This window comes from Cornus florida, unplaced genomic scaffold (genome assembly GCF_030987335.1).
Source record: "Cornus florida cultivar Cherokee Brave unplaced genomic scaffold, ASM3098733v1 CherokeeBrave_3.0.0_Hap2_Chr01, whole genome shotgun sequence".
In the NCBI taxonomy this organism is placed as follows: domain Eukaryota; kingdom Viridiplantae; phylum Streptophyta; class Magnoliopsida; order Cornales; family Cornaceae; genus Cornus; species Cornus florida.
Genome location: NW_026775571.1, coordinates 27,534,810 through 27,552,161, shown reverse-complemented (window position 1 = coordinate 27,552,161; position 17,352 = coordinate 27,534,810). Strand labels below are relative to the sequence as shown.

The following is a 17,352-nucleotide window of genomic DNA, read 5'->3' as shown; positions in this document are numbered from 1 at the left end:
TCGATTGATCTTGAGTTCCAACACTTAGAAAAATTTTGAACCTGCATCCACCTACATCCAAAGACCTCTCTGACTTATCATTCAAACTTTTCTACAAGTTCATGCATGTTCGATCGATCGAAAATCTTTTGAGATCGATCAGAGCATCTTTGGTTGGACCTTTTTCTTCCCTTTTTGGATTTCAAACTTATTTATTCCAAGCAGCATTACGTCTAGCTAGAGACGTTAAACTTAGCACTCATTGTTCATACTTTCTTGAATTCTTTCTTGTTCATTCCAAAAAAATAAATAAATAAATTTTCTGCTCTTGTGCCCTTTTGTGTAGTCATGCCACTTCTCTATCGGGCTTGATCTCATATCTCTTTCATCTTATGATATATTGCCTTTGAATGCTTGATTATTCTTATCCCATTTGATATTCGATGTGAGTTTGCTAGTGTGGTTATTCAAGTAGGTTGTTGATTTCAAGTTTGGGGGAGACATCTTTCGAATTTGATCACTACCGGGCTTCATGTTTACATCCCCACGGTATACTCTTTCCGTCTTTTCCATTGTTCTCATTGCACATTGAGAACAATGTGCAGTTTAAGTTTGGGGGTAAGGTGTCTTGTTGCATTCTACTTAAAGTTGAACTTTAAATGCATGATTGAGATTTGAGATCGATATTAGCTATGATTTTGATCTTTTGAGGACTATATTGCTTAGAATTTAAAATTTGCATGACTTGAGAGTCCAATACTCCTTGTATGCCTTGTGGATGCCATTTAAGAATAAATTTTTCGAAAAATTGATATCCTGCTTGCACTTGTGGTCCACATCATCAAGATTTTGTGATTATTTTGAGATTCACTTTAGGATTCTACACTAGCACAGGCGCACACTAGCATTCATTTGTGGGGTACATGCTTTGTTGACTATTGAATTGATTATATCCCAATTGAGCTAGTAGTGCATTAAAAGCTTTCATTTTGATAAAGGTAGATAACAACCCCTTTTCACTAAGTAGCCGAGATTTTAGCCTCATCAAGTACTGAACTTCTTGCGCCGAAAGGTGGAGGGCCCAAACTCTAGGTTAATAATTGAATATAAAAAAAATTTAATAAAAAAAAAAAAAACAAAAAAAATAAAAATAAAAAGTTGCAAAAGTAATAAAAAGTGAGGACTTCTCCCAAAAGGTGAGAAGTGAGAAATGATTAGATAGAGGTTATCTTGATTTGTAGCCTAGTTGATTTGAGCTTGTAAGTCCGTAGGGGTGTTTGAACACCTAATGCCCTAAAGCCATCTGGTTTGGGACTCATTGATCTAACGCTCGACCTCATGAATCGCTAGAAAGCTTAATAGATCAACACATTGAACCATGCTTCCATCTTTGATCTTTAGGATTAGACAAAAAAAAAAAAAATGATGAGTGAAAAGAATAAGCGCACCTAGAACAATAAAGCTTTAATAAAAGGTCCACTCTTTATCTTGATTATCGGTACTAGATTTGTGTGCTAATTTGAGGGTAAGGATGTGATTAATTATTTAGTTGGCTAAGATAGCAATACACTTGATGCCGGTCCACTCAAAAAGGATTCTAGAGTTGTTTTGATTTTCATGATCATTTTCTTAATGTGTGGAAGACCATACTTGCTTGCTTGATGTTGAGATTTTGGGAGATTGCTTGGAAAGGGTTGAAAAATTGCATACTTGAGGTAGTTTTCTCCCGATACTTGTTTGCAATATTGGTGCCTCTTTTGAACGAATGAGCTTAATATTTGTGGGTATCATTTCTGGAAACCCTCACGAGACTTCACTCGTCCACTAGGGGTAACCTAGGGGTTTAAAAGGCTTGTTACATATGCTAAATGCAATCGTGTTCCTTACGAAAATGGCACTATCATTTTATTACTTTCTAGTTCGTAGTTGTTTAGTTGTTCATTTCATTTCTTTACTTTGTAATTTATTGCTAGGGACTAGCAATATTTAAGTTTGGGGGTGTGATGAACGCTGAAAAGTGCGCTTTTAAACCCTTTAAGCTTGAGTGTTCTAGGACCTTTATCTATCTTATTTTCCCATTTTAGTACTTATTTGTGTTTTTGTCTATTTCAGGTCAATAATGTTAAAATGGGCTAAAAATGGTTTCTTAAGGCCTTTTTGGAGTCAAACTAAGTCTTGTGATGATTTGAAGCAAAAGGAGACTGATCTGGAGCAAAAAGAGGCTGATGTTGAAAAGCTGCCAAGTGAGAACGATCGTGAGAACGATCGTGAGAACGATCGAAAAAAGTGAGAACGATCGAACTCTGATCGATTGAACTTTTCTCTAATCAATCAAACTTTTCTGAGATCGATTGAAAATGTGCTGGCAACGAGCTGTCTTATTCCCGCGCGCGCCCAAACATCCACCTACCACATAGTACGGGATTAGACATTTTTGGGGCTACATTTCTGACTTATTGACTAAGAAAATGACCTTCTATATAAAGGGAAGTGACCTATTTTGTAAAAGAGCTTTTTATTATTTTTACTTTTACATTGTAATTTTAATTTCTCTCTCTAGAAAAGTTAGAGATTAGGGTTAGAAGAAAAAAGGGAAATGGAGGCACATCTCAAGATCCATCTCTAGATCCACTCTCTCTCTCTCTCTCTCTCTAGAGCTTCAAAGAAGAAGAAGAAGAAGATGGAGTCATGTTTGGAGCTTGCCCTTGAAGGTTCTATGACCACATCTACCTCCTCCATGATTGGCTAGATCTACACTTAGGGCTTGGATGAGCCCTAAATCTTGTATAATCTAAACCTTTGTATTTCTATTTTTGGGGATTTATATATATTGTTGTGATTAGTGTTCTAGCCTTGTAAATTTAATGAATCTTGGTATATTTCTATGATTTCTATGGTTTAATTTTTCCTATTAATTCTCTAGTTTATTTACATGTCTATGTGTGATTAAATTAAGAATTATTTCTTACATGATTCGTATGGATTAATTATTTCTATTGATTCTCTTTGTGATTACATGTTGTCTTATGTGTAATTATTTGGGAATTGATCTCTACACTAGTTTCTCTATGTTGGTTGCATGTCTATGTGTGATTAATTAAGGATTTAGTGATGGCTAAGCATGGGTTTTCATTTAATGGGTTTGTCAATTAATTTGATGGATTATACTTATACTTGATGGGTTGTTCTACAATTTAATTCATGTTTGTAGATAGGTAGACAATCTATACTTAATTTGATATTCCATGGCTTATTATTGCAAATTCCATGATTCTCTAGATTGATGTGTGCTACAATTGTGACTAGTTTGATAGGTCATGCTTAGATTTGATGGGTTGTTCTACACTTAGTTTATTTGTAAGTTAAGTTGACAATTCATACAATGAATTTGATGGTCCATGCTTAATATTGCAATCGGTAGTCGCATTTTGTTCACAACAATGTATTCTCCATTAATGGAAAACAAGTGGTTAATTACACGAGCTTAGTGGTGATTCCAACACCCTAAGACCTTTCTTCATATCTCTTAAATCCCTATCTTAACTTAGTTTATTTTAATTACATTTTAATTGATTGCACCTTAGTTTAATCAATCCAAACCCTCTCTTTGCAATCTTGTGATCCACTAGAGTCGAAGTTAAATTCCAACACGTATAATCCCTTGGGACGATCCCTACTCACTCTTGCTACGTTAGTAGTAGTGGTGTAGTGGTTTTTATAAATTTAAATTTGACCTAAAAGGCTTTTCTTGAATCGCACATTCACTACATTATTTTGACGTATACAAGCGGCCTCGTTATGATGTTTCCGATTATGCCATGGGAGCAGTTTTAGGACAAAGAGTATGAAAATTGCCATGCGTCATATACTATGCAAGTAAGACTTTTTCGGGAGCTCAATTGAATTACTCCACTACCGAGAAAGAATTATTTACCGTAGTGTATGCTCTTGATAAATTTCGGTCCTACCTCTTAGGGTCAAAAGTCATTGTTTATTCTGATCATGCTGCTTTGAGGCGCCTTTTGACTTAGAAAGAAACTAAACCTCATCTAATAAGATGGATTTTGCTTCTTCAAGAATTTGATTTCAAAATCAAGGATAAAAAAGGCACCAAAAATGTGATTGCCGATCATCTTTTAAGATTGATGGTAGAATCCTTCCCAAGCCCACCAATTCATGATTCATTTCCGGATGAACAACGCTTACAAATTTCAAATGGAGAAAAGCCTTGGTTTGCCGACATTGTGAATTTTTTGGCAATTGGCAAGCTTCCGACTAATTGGTCAAGGCAAGAAAAAAATCGTTTCTTTGCCAACATTCAGAACTACTATTGGGAAGATCCCATCTTGTTTTGATATTGCCTAGATCAAATTGTAAGAAGCTGCATTCTGGAGAGTGAGGTGCCAAGTGTCCTCATGTTTTGCCATACCCTTGCATGTGGTGGTTATTTTAGTACGAAGAAGACAGCCTTGAAGGTTCTTCAAAGTGGGCTATTTTGGCCCACCATCCATAGAGATGCCTTCAATTTTTGTAAGGAATGTGAGGGGTGTCAAAAGATGGGATCAATGTCAAGAAGAGACATAATGCCCTTGACAAATATTCTTGTGGTTGAAATTTTTGATGTCTAGGGTATTGATTTCATAGGTCCTTTTCTTATGTCTTACGGTTTTTAATACATTCTACTTGCCGTTGATTATGTTTCCAAGTGGGTAGAGGCTTGTGCTACCAAAACAAACGACCACTCGATGGTTGTTCAATTCATTAAATTGAACATTTTTACTCATTTTGGTAATCAATTCTTGAGGTAATTATTTCTTAAGTACTCTGTTACTCATAAAGTCGCTACTCCTTACCATCCTCAAACAAGTGGGCAAGTAGAAGTGTCAAATCGAGAAATAAAGCAAATTCTTGAGAAAACAGTAAACACAACCCGGAAAGATTGGTCGCGCAAATTGAATGATACTTTGTGGGCTTGCCGAATGGCATATAAGACTCCCATTGGCATGTCTCCTTATAGACTTGTGTATGAAAAGCCTTGCCATCTTTCAGTTAAGCTAGAACATATAGCTATGTGGGCGGTTAAGAAGCTCAATTTCGACCTTGACAAAGCTGGAGAGAATCGTTTACTATAATTGAATGAATTAAAAGAGTTGAGACATAATGTTTATGATAATGCAAGACTTTACAAAAAAAGAATCAAAGCTTTACATGATATACATATTGTGAAGAAATCTTTCGAAACTGGACAAAAAGCATGGCTCTTTAACTCTAGGCTTAAACTCTTCCCCGGGAAATTGCGTACTAAATGGGAAGGCTCATATGAAATCATTTCTGTTGCGCCTCATGGGGCGGTCGAAATACAAAGCTTAAAAGATGGAACTACATTCAAAGTGAATGAGCAAAGGTTGAAGCCCTATATTGAAGGGAAAGTGTTCAAAAGACATATGGAATCCGCCCTCTTGGTGGATCCAGTTTATGTTGATATTTGAGATTATTTGAACGTCGACTAGAGACATTAAACCTAGTCCGAATAGAGTTTTCAAACTCTATCTCCTTATTTTCTTTCTTGCCTTTCATTTTTGCAGCATCATAATAATGATATATCAATGTCTCATTGTAGTTTTCCAGACATGTTGTGAGTTTTTCAAATCTGCATTCTTAAAATTTCAAAGCACTGGAGACTTAGATCAATCGAAATCATTTTCGATTGATCGAAAATGCGTCAGAAATTTTCGATCGATCAAACATAAATCTCAATCGATCGAACATGATTTCAATCGATCGAAAATGCATGAAGAATTTTTGCTCCCAGGTCTCAATTTTTCAGTGATTTCGATCAATCACAGGACTTTTCGATCGATCAAAAAAAAAAAAAAAAACTTTCATGCTTTTTGCCCAGTTATTAGTTTCACCTCTCATTTATATCATTGATGCATATGCCTTGACAGTTGTTAGAGTGACCATTTTCAGACAAGTTTTCAGAATCTAAGTTTGGTGCTGCGCCTTCCGAAGCTAAGCTTCCGTTGTTGGGTTCCTTTTGCTTCACCCATTTGGTATACTCTTTCTATTATCTGTTACTTCTTTGCACATTGAGGACAATGCACAGATTAAGTTTGGGGGTGTGTTAGCATATTTTACATGTCGCACTTACTTTCTATGCATGTGATATGATTTGAGAGTCTTGAGCTATGATTTTGATCTTTTGAGGACTATGATACTTCAAATTTAAAAATTGTTTGACTTAAAAGTCCAATACTCCTTGTATGCCTTGTGGATGCCATTTAGGAGTAAATTTTTCGAAAGATTGATATCTTGCTTATATGTGTGGTCCACATCATCTTCATCTTGTGATTATTTTGAGATTCACTCTAGGATTCTACACTAGCACAGGCGCACACTAGCATTCATTTGTGGAGTACATGCTTTGTTGATTATTAATTTGATTATATCCCAACTAAGCTAGCAGTGCATTGAAAGCTTTCATCTTGACAAAAGTGGATAACAATCCCTTTTCATTGAGTAACCGGGATTCAAGCCTCATCAAGCACCGAATTTCTCGCGTCGAAAGGTGGAGGGCCCAAACTATAGGTTAAAAAAAAAAAAAAAAAAAAAAAAAAAAAAAAAAAAAAAAAAAAAAAAAAAGTTATTGCAAAAGCATATAAAAAAGTGAGGATTTTTCCCAAAAGGTAAGAAGTGGGAAATGATTAGATAGAGGTAGTTTTGATTTGTAACCTAATCAATTTGAGTTTGTAAGTCCTTAAGGGTGTTTAAACGCCTAATGCCCTAAAGCCGTCTGGTTTGGGAGTCATTGACCTAATGCTTAACCTCATGAATCAATAGAAAGCTTAATAGATCACTACACTGCACCATGCTTCCATCTTTGATCCTTTAGGTTAGTAAAAAAAAATCAAGTGAAAGAATAAGCGCACTTAAATGAATAAAGCTTTAACAAAAGGTCCATTCTTTGTCTTGATGATCGGTACTAGATTTGTGTGCTAGTTTGAGGATAAGGATGTGATTATTTCTTTAGTTGGCTTAGATAGCAACATATTTAATGCCAGTTCACTTAAAAAGGATTCTAGAGTTGTTTTTATTTGCATGATCATTGTCTTGATGTGTGGAGGATCATACTTGCTTGCTTGATGTTGAGATTTTGGGAGATTGCTTGGAAATAGTTGAAAAATTGCATACTTGAGGTAGCTTTCTCCCAATGCTTGTTTTGTATATTGGGGCCTCTTTAGTGAGAAAGAGCTCAATGTTTGTGGGTATCATTTCTGGAAACTCTCACAAGACTTCACTCGTCCACTAGGGTTAACCTAGGGGTTTAAAAAGATTGTTGCATATGCTAAATGCAATCGTGCTCCCTACGAAAGTGGCGTTATCTTTTGATTGCTTTCTAGTTCATAGTTACTTAGTTGTTTATCTCTTTCCTTTCCTTATAGTTCATTGCTAGGGACTAACAATATCTAAGTTAGGGGTGTGATGAGTGCTTAAATGTGACACATTTTAGTACATAAACTAGGGTATTTTAGTCCATTTATCTATCTTACTTTCATGTCTTAGATACTTATTTATGTTATTGCCTATTTTAAGTTAATAAAGTTCAAACAGGCTAACAAGAGTCATTTAGCCCAATTTTGGAGCTAAGGAGCAAAGTTAGAAAAAAGCCAAGAAAATGCATCAGAGGAGCTTCGATTGATCGAAGGGAATTCCGATTAATCGAAGAGTTCTACAATCGATCGAAATAAGGCGGTGCCAGCTCAGCAAAGTGGATAAGGCCCAGAATATATTTTTGATGCCACGTCAACATCGATCGATCGAAGTTAAGTGTTTGATCGATCGAACATCTTTGATCGATTGAAGTACGTGCTAGCAGTGAGTGTCTAATTCCCGAGCACGCCGATTTCTACCTAACTTGAGTAGCTGCGAATTTTCCCTAATCATAGGCTGTATTTCTGACTTGGTGCCTACTAAAAAGGGCAATGTAATGAATTAATTGAACATCTTTCAATTTTATCTTGTAATATTCATAGAGTAGATATTTTTCCTCTCTAAAACTAGGATTTTGAGAAGAAAGCAAGGATAAAGATGATGATGCCAACCTCTAAGTTAGCCCTTGAGGGTTCCATAACCACTACAATGAATGGCTAAATGAGATAGCCCCTATGTTTGCTTCCTGAACCTAGCTTTTGTATATTTTTGGGGGTTTCAGTAGTAATGGATGTTTTGATCATAAATAAATATAGATCTTGTGATTTCTACTTGATTTGTATGAATTAATACTTTCAATTGATTATTTATTCCTATCCATATGTCTATGTATTCTAGAATGGATATTCATGTGCTTTTCTCTAGATTTAATGAAATTGATGCATGTCTATGTATATTGATGTTGTTAATCTAGTGATGGTCAAAACATAGTGCTTAATTGAATACTCTTGTGATTTATTTGATGGTTCATATTTGTTTCTTGATGGATTATACGACACCTTTAGTTTAATTAGTTTAATTTGCATGTCTCTAGCCTAGATGTAGTGTAATTGCTTTAATTTCTTAGATATGTGGACAATCCATTCTTATTTCTTGATGTTCCATACTTATGAATGCAAATAGTACATTTCTCTAGATTATTATGTATGTTCTAATTGTGGTTTAATTGAATGGGTTATGGTCTCATTTGATAGGTTGTGCTATTCACTAGATTAACTAGACAATCTATATTTATTTGTCTTCCATGCTTAGTTTTCCATTAGAGACACACATACACATATTTTGCAACTTAAATGTCCCCATTAATTTACAATTGCTAGTGTTTGGTGAAGTAAAGCTTAGTGGTGAACTCTAAGCCCCAAGTCATCTCTCTCATTTATTTTTCCTCTAATTTCTAGATTGATAATTGCATTGTTTTTAATTGGACTTAGTTTAATTAAATCAAACCCCTCTTTTGATCGTTCGACCTACTAATCCAACAATTGATTCCAAAGCACGACTCATTTCCCTTGGGACGATCCCTACTCACTCTAGCTACTTTATTAGTTAGTAGTGGTAGTGGCATTCTATAAATTCAAACTTGGCCACACTACACACTTTTATTGCAACTGGTATTTGACAAACACCAGGAACTGAATATTTCAATCAAATTTTGGGAAATTTTTTAAAGGGAGGAGGATTCAACATCAATCTATTTGTCGTGATAATACTCCTAAACAAAATGGTATTGCCGAGAGAAAAAACAGACATTTACTTGCAGTTGCACGTGCCATTATGTTCTCAATGCATGCACCAAAATATCTATAGGGATATGCTATTTTGATAGCATCTTATTTAATAAATAAAATGTCTATTCGTATTTTAAAATATATTACACGTTTAGAGTGTTTCAAAAACTTCTTTCCTGAATGTCGACTTTTCTCTGACTTACCCTTGAAAATTTTTGGGTGCACTGTGTTTGTTCACATACATATTAGGCTTCGATCCAAACTTGATCCTAGGGCAGAAAAATGTGTGTTTATCAATTATGTGCCAAATAAAAGGGGATACAAGTGTTATAATCCTAAAATGAAAAACATTTTTGTGAGTATGAATATATCATTTGTGGAAAGTGAGCCTTACTTTAGACAAAACTGTCTTTAAGGGGAGATAGTGAATAATAAAGCTTAGTTTTGAGAAACAATTGTTCCTCTTCCTAATACCTTAGTTGTTCCTCTGCCTAATACCTTCTTTCCCGTACCTGTTCTTGATCCTTCCACCTCTAATAATTAAAACTCAGTGCTCTGTGTTTACACTAGAAGGAGTACTCATTAAAAAAATAAAGACTTGCCTACAACTCTAGCACAAGATCAACCACTGTCTCCAAGCGATGGTCCATCTACTACTCCAGGTAACTCTAATCCTTCTTTGTCAAATTCCACTCCTACTGCTTTTGATCTTGATGTACCTATAACACTTTGAAAGGGAGTCCGAAGCTGTACAGAACATCCTGTTGCTAAATATGTGTCTTACCATAGGCTTTCTAAGTCTCATAAAGCTTTTACCTAAAAAATCTCTCACCTGTTTATCCCGAGAACCATTCAGGAAGCATTAGATAATTCGAATTGGAAATTGGCAGTTTTGGAAGAGATGAATGCTCTGATACCATCAAACAACAAAGAATTAGGAGAAAATTGTTTTAGTGAAATGGTACTTCATTGATACTGAGAATGATATACACGTACACTACTTATAGGCTATACAAGGCATTAAAAAAGGAACATAATAACTATACAACTAATTTTTCTTATTTACAGAGTTTACTAGGCTTGTATTTAAACATAAAATATAGCTAAGCAATTCCTAGAGATTAGCAATAAATCTCAACCGAATATTCTCCTTTCCAACATCTTCACCCATTCATGAACCGGAGTAGTTAGAAACGACTAGTATGACTTCATTACAACTCCTAATGCATTGTAAGGCGTGTAGTGACCATTCTGCCCTTGGTATCATCGGGTTGGGTTAGGGCCCAGTTAGTGATCTAGATCCCCCGGATTTGGGTCATTACAAGATCAGTTTAGTTTATTTGTATAAATTCTGATTTATTTGTTTAAGGGACATATGCTTAGTTAATTAATTGAATACAAAGCATAATAAATTCACCAATCAATATTTGAATTAATATATCTGAGATATATTATCTTCCGTATTCAAAAGAGATTGAAAGAATTGAGTGAATTTATATCAAAGTTATTACATAAAGGAAAAAGTGGGAAACAACTTATTCACTCCCCCTCTAGGTCATATCTAAAGGTCCTATCCATTGCATTCTTGATTGTGATTGGGTACAGTCTCAGTTGAGACCTCTTCAGTTATACTCACTCATGTGCTAAATTGATATAACCCATATCATTGTGTGGCATCAAGGTAATCCACCGATAGATATCATGTTATTTTTTACTTGTGATAACATAAATTTACTTATTTTTCTTTTTATTTTTTTTTTCTTTTATATGTTTAAATTCCAAACATAGCTACTATTAAGTTTCCAATAACTTGTTTAAGTTACTTATTTTCTTTTTATTTTCTTTTTTCATTTTTATGTTTAAATTTCAAACTTAGCTACTCTTATTTTTCTTTGTCTTTTATTTTTTTATTTTTCATGTTTAAATTCAAACTTAGCTAAGTTTTTAGTAACTTGTTTGAAACTAGGTGTTGTTTGAAAACTCAATTCAGTGCTTAATTCTGAACAGATTAAACACTTCTTCCAATTAATTACGTTTGATAATGCAATTTGAATATCACTAAAAATAATAAGTGTCACTAAAAATGAGGTAAAATTTTAAGCTTATCACTTAATACTAAACTCTAAAAAATAAAAAATATATAAAAAATTATTTATTTTTTAATTACCCATTTAAAAACTTCAGCACTTAATTCAATTCTTAAAATAATGAGACTTAATTTTAGTTTGATCAAACAACACTTATTATTTACTTTGTTAAGTTTCAAACTCATGCAATGGATAGTTTAAAGAAAACAAAAACTAAAACAACACAAAAATAAAAATAAAAATAAAAAGAAGAAAAAACCCGTAGCCCGCCATCCCAAGCCCAAGGGCCGGGCTTGGGCTTCTTAAAATGCATTTAGGCTCTTTCCTGCCCGCAACGTTGACAAGTCAAAGCCCGTGGGGTCTTGCATGGGCCGGTTTGGGTTCCCAGAGTCACGGGTCGGTTCATCCAACCCGGCCTGTTATGCACCCTTATTAGCAACCATGATGCAAAAGGCCGGGCAAAGTTGACCCACCAGTGTTTTGGGGGAAACCTGAAAGGCTTCGCCTGTTGGAGGCCGTTTAACTCACATTGTTCTGAAACGCGGGAATCTCTGTCTCTCTCTGCAAATGTTAGCTCCTCTCTCTCTCTCTCTCTGCAAATATATATACACACACATACAAACACATATATGGAATGTGTATGACTGTACCTGTGCCTAGTTCTTATACATGTATGCCTTAATTTCTGGACTAGTGTATATGATTTGAAATTACTTAGAACCTTGGTTTTAGGGTTTAAGAGAAGCATTTTGGCATGCTGAATTGCATTATATACTGTGTGTAGTCCATAATTTTTTTTTGTTTTTGTTATAGTTGATTCAGATTTAGATTTGGTGTAATTCTTGTGTTTTATTGGCAATTGGATATAATTTTAGATATACTTTTTATTTTGCTTCTGAGAACCAAAATTGCACAAAAGAATGATAAGTATTTCCAATTTTTCACAATGTGAGCTTGTAAAATTTGCTGTGTCCTAGTTTGGATGTGGCAGTTGATAAAGAAGTGAAAAAAACTTCAATTAACTATGAACTCGGAACAATGAGCCACACAGAATAATAACGTAGACCATGCACAAACAAAATGTGCCACCAATTTACATAATTTGCTCCTAAAAAGTTGTTTTGGGTGAACAAAGTCTAGTGCGTAATTTGTGCACAATCTCGAAGTTTCTTACCATATGCAGGAGAATCCTTAAATCTTAATCCCAAAACACACACACACACAATATTAAATTCCCACCTTCGCCATTGCCAAGCCACAATTGGTATAAACAGTAACTTCTTGAATACAAAGTTTGAGGGTTTGACATTGAATTGTCTAAGCCAGTGCCTTTTGGGTTGCAATTATAGCATACCGCCTCCATGTTATTGGTTGACATGATTGTCATCACCGTGTTAGAATTTTTTTCTTTCCTTTTTTTTTTTTTCAATTCAATAGGTAAATATACTCACACAAACAACTTGAACCCTCAACCTTTCCTTTGGGATGTTGAAGGACGTACCACTCAACCAAGGCTTTGGTGGTTCTACAGTGTTAGAAGTTGAATGATCTGTTATATGGTTGTTGTCTGTTGATGATGGACGACGTTGCTATCTTTTGCTTTAACATAAGCTCTATGAACCTGAATAGGTTCTTTGTTTACTTCTACATATGAAATGTTTCTGTCTCCTTCTATTTTCTAGAAAAGAAAAAAAAAAATTGATATTATGTTTCTTTATGCAGAACAGATGTCAATAAGGAATTACAGTGGACAAAATTCATGATTTGAATGATGGTGTTTTGAAGGTACCATCAGACTTATTTTGACATACCCTTTTATACGTTTTCTTTTGTCTCGCACTCTCCGGATATTTAATACGTGGAACATGTTTCACAGTACATTGTTAGTAGAAACACTGAAGTAATAGAATTTCTTTGAAATGTTATTTACTTTGGCAACTGTTTGCAATGGCATTTCATGACAAGGATTGACAAAATTCATTGTGTGAATTTAATTTGCATTTGTTACATACATACATTCATAAGCTAGCTAAGGGTGAAAATAAGCTGTCTTAAGCTATAAAAACTTGGGGACTGGCGTAAGCTGATCCAAGATGAAGCTTGATATTGAGCTCATTTAGCTCTTTTCAAGCTTTAGTCCCGTATCTTTGGCCAGACTTGGGCTTGTCCATTAACTTAATTATGCAATCATATTAGTGTGAGGATCCAAGAATCTTCCCTTTTGGAAAAGGCCAATTAACAATTACAACATGCTCAAAAAAGTTAAACCTCAACTACTCATGGGCCTATCTGAATTGAGCTTAATGTTGGTGGTTTATAACTTGCAATGCAATTGGGCTTTGCGCTTGGCATTATTTGGTTGCAGAATGATGTTAATTAATAAACTGATAAGCTCAGGCTACATTAAAGTGGCTAAATGCATAAGTGAACCTCTGTTTTTTTTTTTTTTTTCTACTTGAGTTCAGTATGTGTAGTCCAGATGTATTATTAGGAAAATGTGTCAAAGATCTAGGCTTGATTTTGGCTTGTTTAACTCTTGTCTGTGCATTCTTCCGATCCAGGCTTCGTTGCTCCTCAGTAGCTGGTGATCGAAGAGAAAAACATATGAATAGGACTTTCATTGATAATTTTGTGCACTAAAAGAAGAAATTATTTTCTAATTAATTTGTTGATGTGATTAAGGATATGTATGACAAAGTTGGTAGAGTTAGAACAATAGATGAGACAAGTTTCAGGTGGGAGCAAAATGACGTGCTGGGATAACATGTAGTTTAACTTCTTGTGTTGGTGTAAGTGAACTGTTTGGCATAATTTATGTGGACTCCATAGTGTATGTTATTTACTGTGACATGGTCTCATTAGACAATAGACAAGACCTAAGAAGAATTAATGACAAAGTTGGACATTTGGATGAATGGTTTAATATAAAAAAGGCTCTGTATAATTTGGATTTAGGACTTCAATTTAGGATACATAAGTTCTTTCAGTGTTTTGTTGACAATATAAGTATAATGATCTAAGTATTCACTTTGTAAGACTGGGTGTTCAGAAGAAACATGCAGGTATCATGACTATGACTAGAAGGGGGAGTGTTGAAACTTGAGATAGATGGGTGATGACACATGAGACTTGGGAGCATTGTTTTATGCTTGCATGCGCTTGTGACAAATAAGAGGCGGCACCAATATATAACAAAATGAGAGCATGTGTTGAGATGCCACCCATGACAAATACTAGGCTCTGGGCTAATGAGACATAGGTCAAGTGAGGGTAAAAATAGCTTGAATAGAGCCTATGAAGAAGACGTAAAATTTTATAGAAGCAAATATGGTCCTGCCTAGAGCATAATGGTGTAGAATGATGTGTAGTGGACTTGAAATTGTTGAGTATGTCAAATCAACGAATCTGTGATTCTTTGTCCTGGAGTGTGTCCCTGTCCGTGTGCTCCGGTGTGCAGATTTTTTGTCAGTCACATTCCAAGTGGAAGTGTAGACATTGCTCTACATCAAAATCTCTATAATAAAGTATTTTCTCTTTATTCTCTCTGACAAAAAGTTGTCCCAACTAAAAACCACTCATAAGTTGAGTTGCTGATTGGGAAACCACAAACCTCATGGAGGTGATATCAATTCCCAATAATGCATAACAGTAATTGTTAATTTATGTGAAATTTGACCAGTTTTGTTTGGAGAATATTAGAAGAATCTAACATCGAAGCTTTTTGAGATTTTAGGATCTCAAAAGTTGAAACTATAATTTTAATCTTGTGACTGGAATGACATTATTATTATTTGGCAGGAATATAGTCATAATCATCATCAATCTTTCCTTTATCCCAAATGAATGGAGTTGGCCACATGACATCTCTTTTTTCATTGTATTCTATTATAAGTCATGTCTCATCTTGTATTTAATCTATGTTACATGGACTCTTTAAACGTAGTGAAGTACCCGTGTCGGACACATATTGCTCGGACATGGGTTTGGGATATGTGTCCGACACTTTTGGTTGGACGTGTACTTAAAAAAACATATCCATCTTTCAATTATATTGTTTTATTACTTTAAATGAGTTTCAAGCCTAGATTGAACACTATATTAGATAAAAACATTACTTTACTCTAGAAAATAAATATACTAATTAATTAAAATGAATATTTAGCAGTATCCGTGTGTCCTTCTTTTTAGCAATTTGACACATCTAGGGATGGCAACGGGGCGGGGTGGGGCTGGGATTCCATTCTCCATCCCCATCCCCATCCCCGATGAATTTTTCATTCCCCATCCCCGCCCCTATCCCCGCTTAAAATTTTGCCAGAATCCCCATACCCGCCCCCACCCCCGGCCCCGACACCTTATCCCGGTCCCCGCCCCGCCTCCGGCCCCGTTGGTATAGCACAAAATTTAATGTTTCTAAAAAATTAAGTTAGAAAAAGAACAAATTTTGAAGAACACTTTTTATAGTTCTATTTGAAAGTTGTTCCAAAAAACTAAACCAAGCAATAACCTTTACTTTAATTAGTTTCCGCCTAATACATTTTAAATAAGCTTAAGATGGCAGGCACTCAAACTGATCCAATTCATCCAAGTTAACATTTGACACAAAATTTCATTTTTCTTTAGATTCTGGAAGCATAAACTGATACTAAATGCAACAAAAGAAAGCTTATGGCTTAAAGAGGAAGTAGGAGATAAACAGTTAAATATAGATTAGCAATAGCAGAAGCACGTAAGACCCAGTAAATCCGAGAAACAAAGAGATCCAACACTTAACAGAGCAACCGAAGTAACTTACTGGACGCCGATGAGTCGGTGACTTGAGTGATGATCTGATGACGTCGGTGTTTGAGGGAGGATGACAAATTAACAGAGTGGGTGTTAGGCTGTGGCGGCTTGAGGCTGTGCCGTTGTGGCGGCCTGAGGCTGTGCCGCTGTGGTCGCTTGCTCAGTTTCTCTCTCTAAGACTAGAGAGAATGAAATGATTCAAACGAAGTGGCTAGGGTTAGGGTTAGACAAAATGTTCATATATATACTAAATCTATTTTAGTAATAATTTATTATATGTAAGGGTATATTAGTAATTTCATACTTAATCGGGGCGGGGCAGGTTTACCCCATCCCCGCCCCCGCCCCCGCCCTCGCCAACGCCAAGTTTTCATTATTTACCCCCATCCCCATCCCCATCCCTGTTTAACTAAAAGGATCCCCATCCCCGCTATAAACGGGGCGGGGCGGGGATGGGGAATTTGCCATCCCTAGATACATCCGATACATGGATACATACCCGTACCCAACACACTTACCCGAGTCCATGTAACATAGGATTTAATTACTTCATCTCAAGCTAGTGTCTCTTTATCTCTTACTTTCTATGCAAACTAATCTTCCTTTTCTCACTAGTGCATCTATGGCTCTACATTGTATGTGTTGATATCACCTAAGTCGGCTTTCTGTTATTTTATCACCAATTGATTCTGCTCCTGGTATCTCCCTGACACTTTGATTATTTAACATATCTCTCCTAATAATTTCTTTTTTGGTAAGTAATATCTCTCCTAATCATTTCGATCATCCATCCAAACCTTCTCATTTCAACTATGTTGTGTAGGACTCTTCTCTGTCTCTCTCTCTTCTTCTTTTTTCTTTTTTTTTTGCCACATGTTTAGATTGCTTCAGACTAATTTCACAGGTTGCCTTTCCATGATCATAACTGTCCAAAACAATTTTCTTTTTCCACGTGAATGTCCAAAGTGAGACATGATCTCTTACCATGCTTAATCACTTCCATTATGTGTTCCATGTGTTAATTTCAAAAGCAATGTGATTGTTCAATGATAATCTCTTTTGAAATAAGACATGAGTTGAAATCAAATAAAAATAAAGAAACTAAACTAAACTAGTTTCAAGTCTTATGTCCTTATCAATTTTCGTATTAATCCATCCTAAGATTAATCTCCTTTTTCTTTTTAAAGAGTAAGAATTTTCTCTTTTGATTTCTTAGGATATTTGTATCCTAAAGAATCTAAAGGAAGTTTAACAAAAAAATTCTTCAAATCTTCCTTTTTAAT

At 35.2% G+C, this 17,352-nt stretch overlaps 1 long non-coding RNA gene across 1 annotated transcript; it reads left to right on the top strand.

Annotated features, from left to right (window-relative positions):
• Positions 1 to 11,693: 11,693 nt before the first annotated feature.
• LOC132279717 (uncharacterized) lies at positions 11,694 to 13,213 on the top strand. The gene is made up of 2 exons (XR_009471438.1): positions 11,694 to 11,853; positions 13,007 to 13,213. It is a non-coding gene; the product is annotated as an uncharacterized LOC132279717 (long non-coding RNA).
• Positions 13,214 to 17,352: the final 4,139 nt, after the last annotated feature.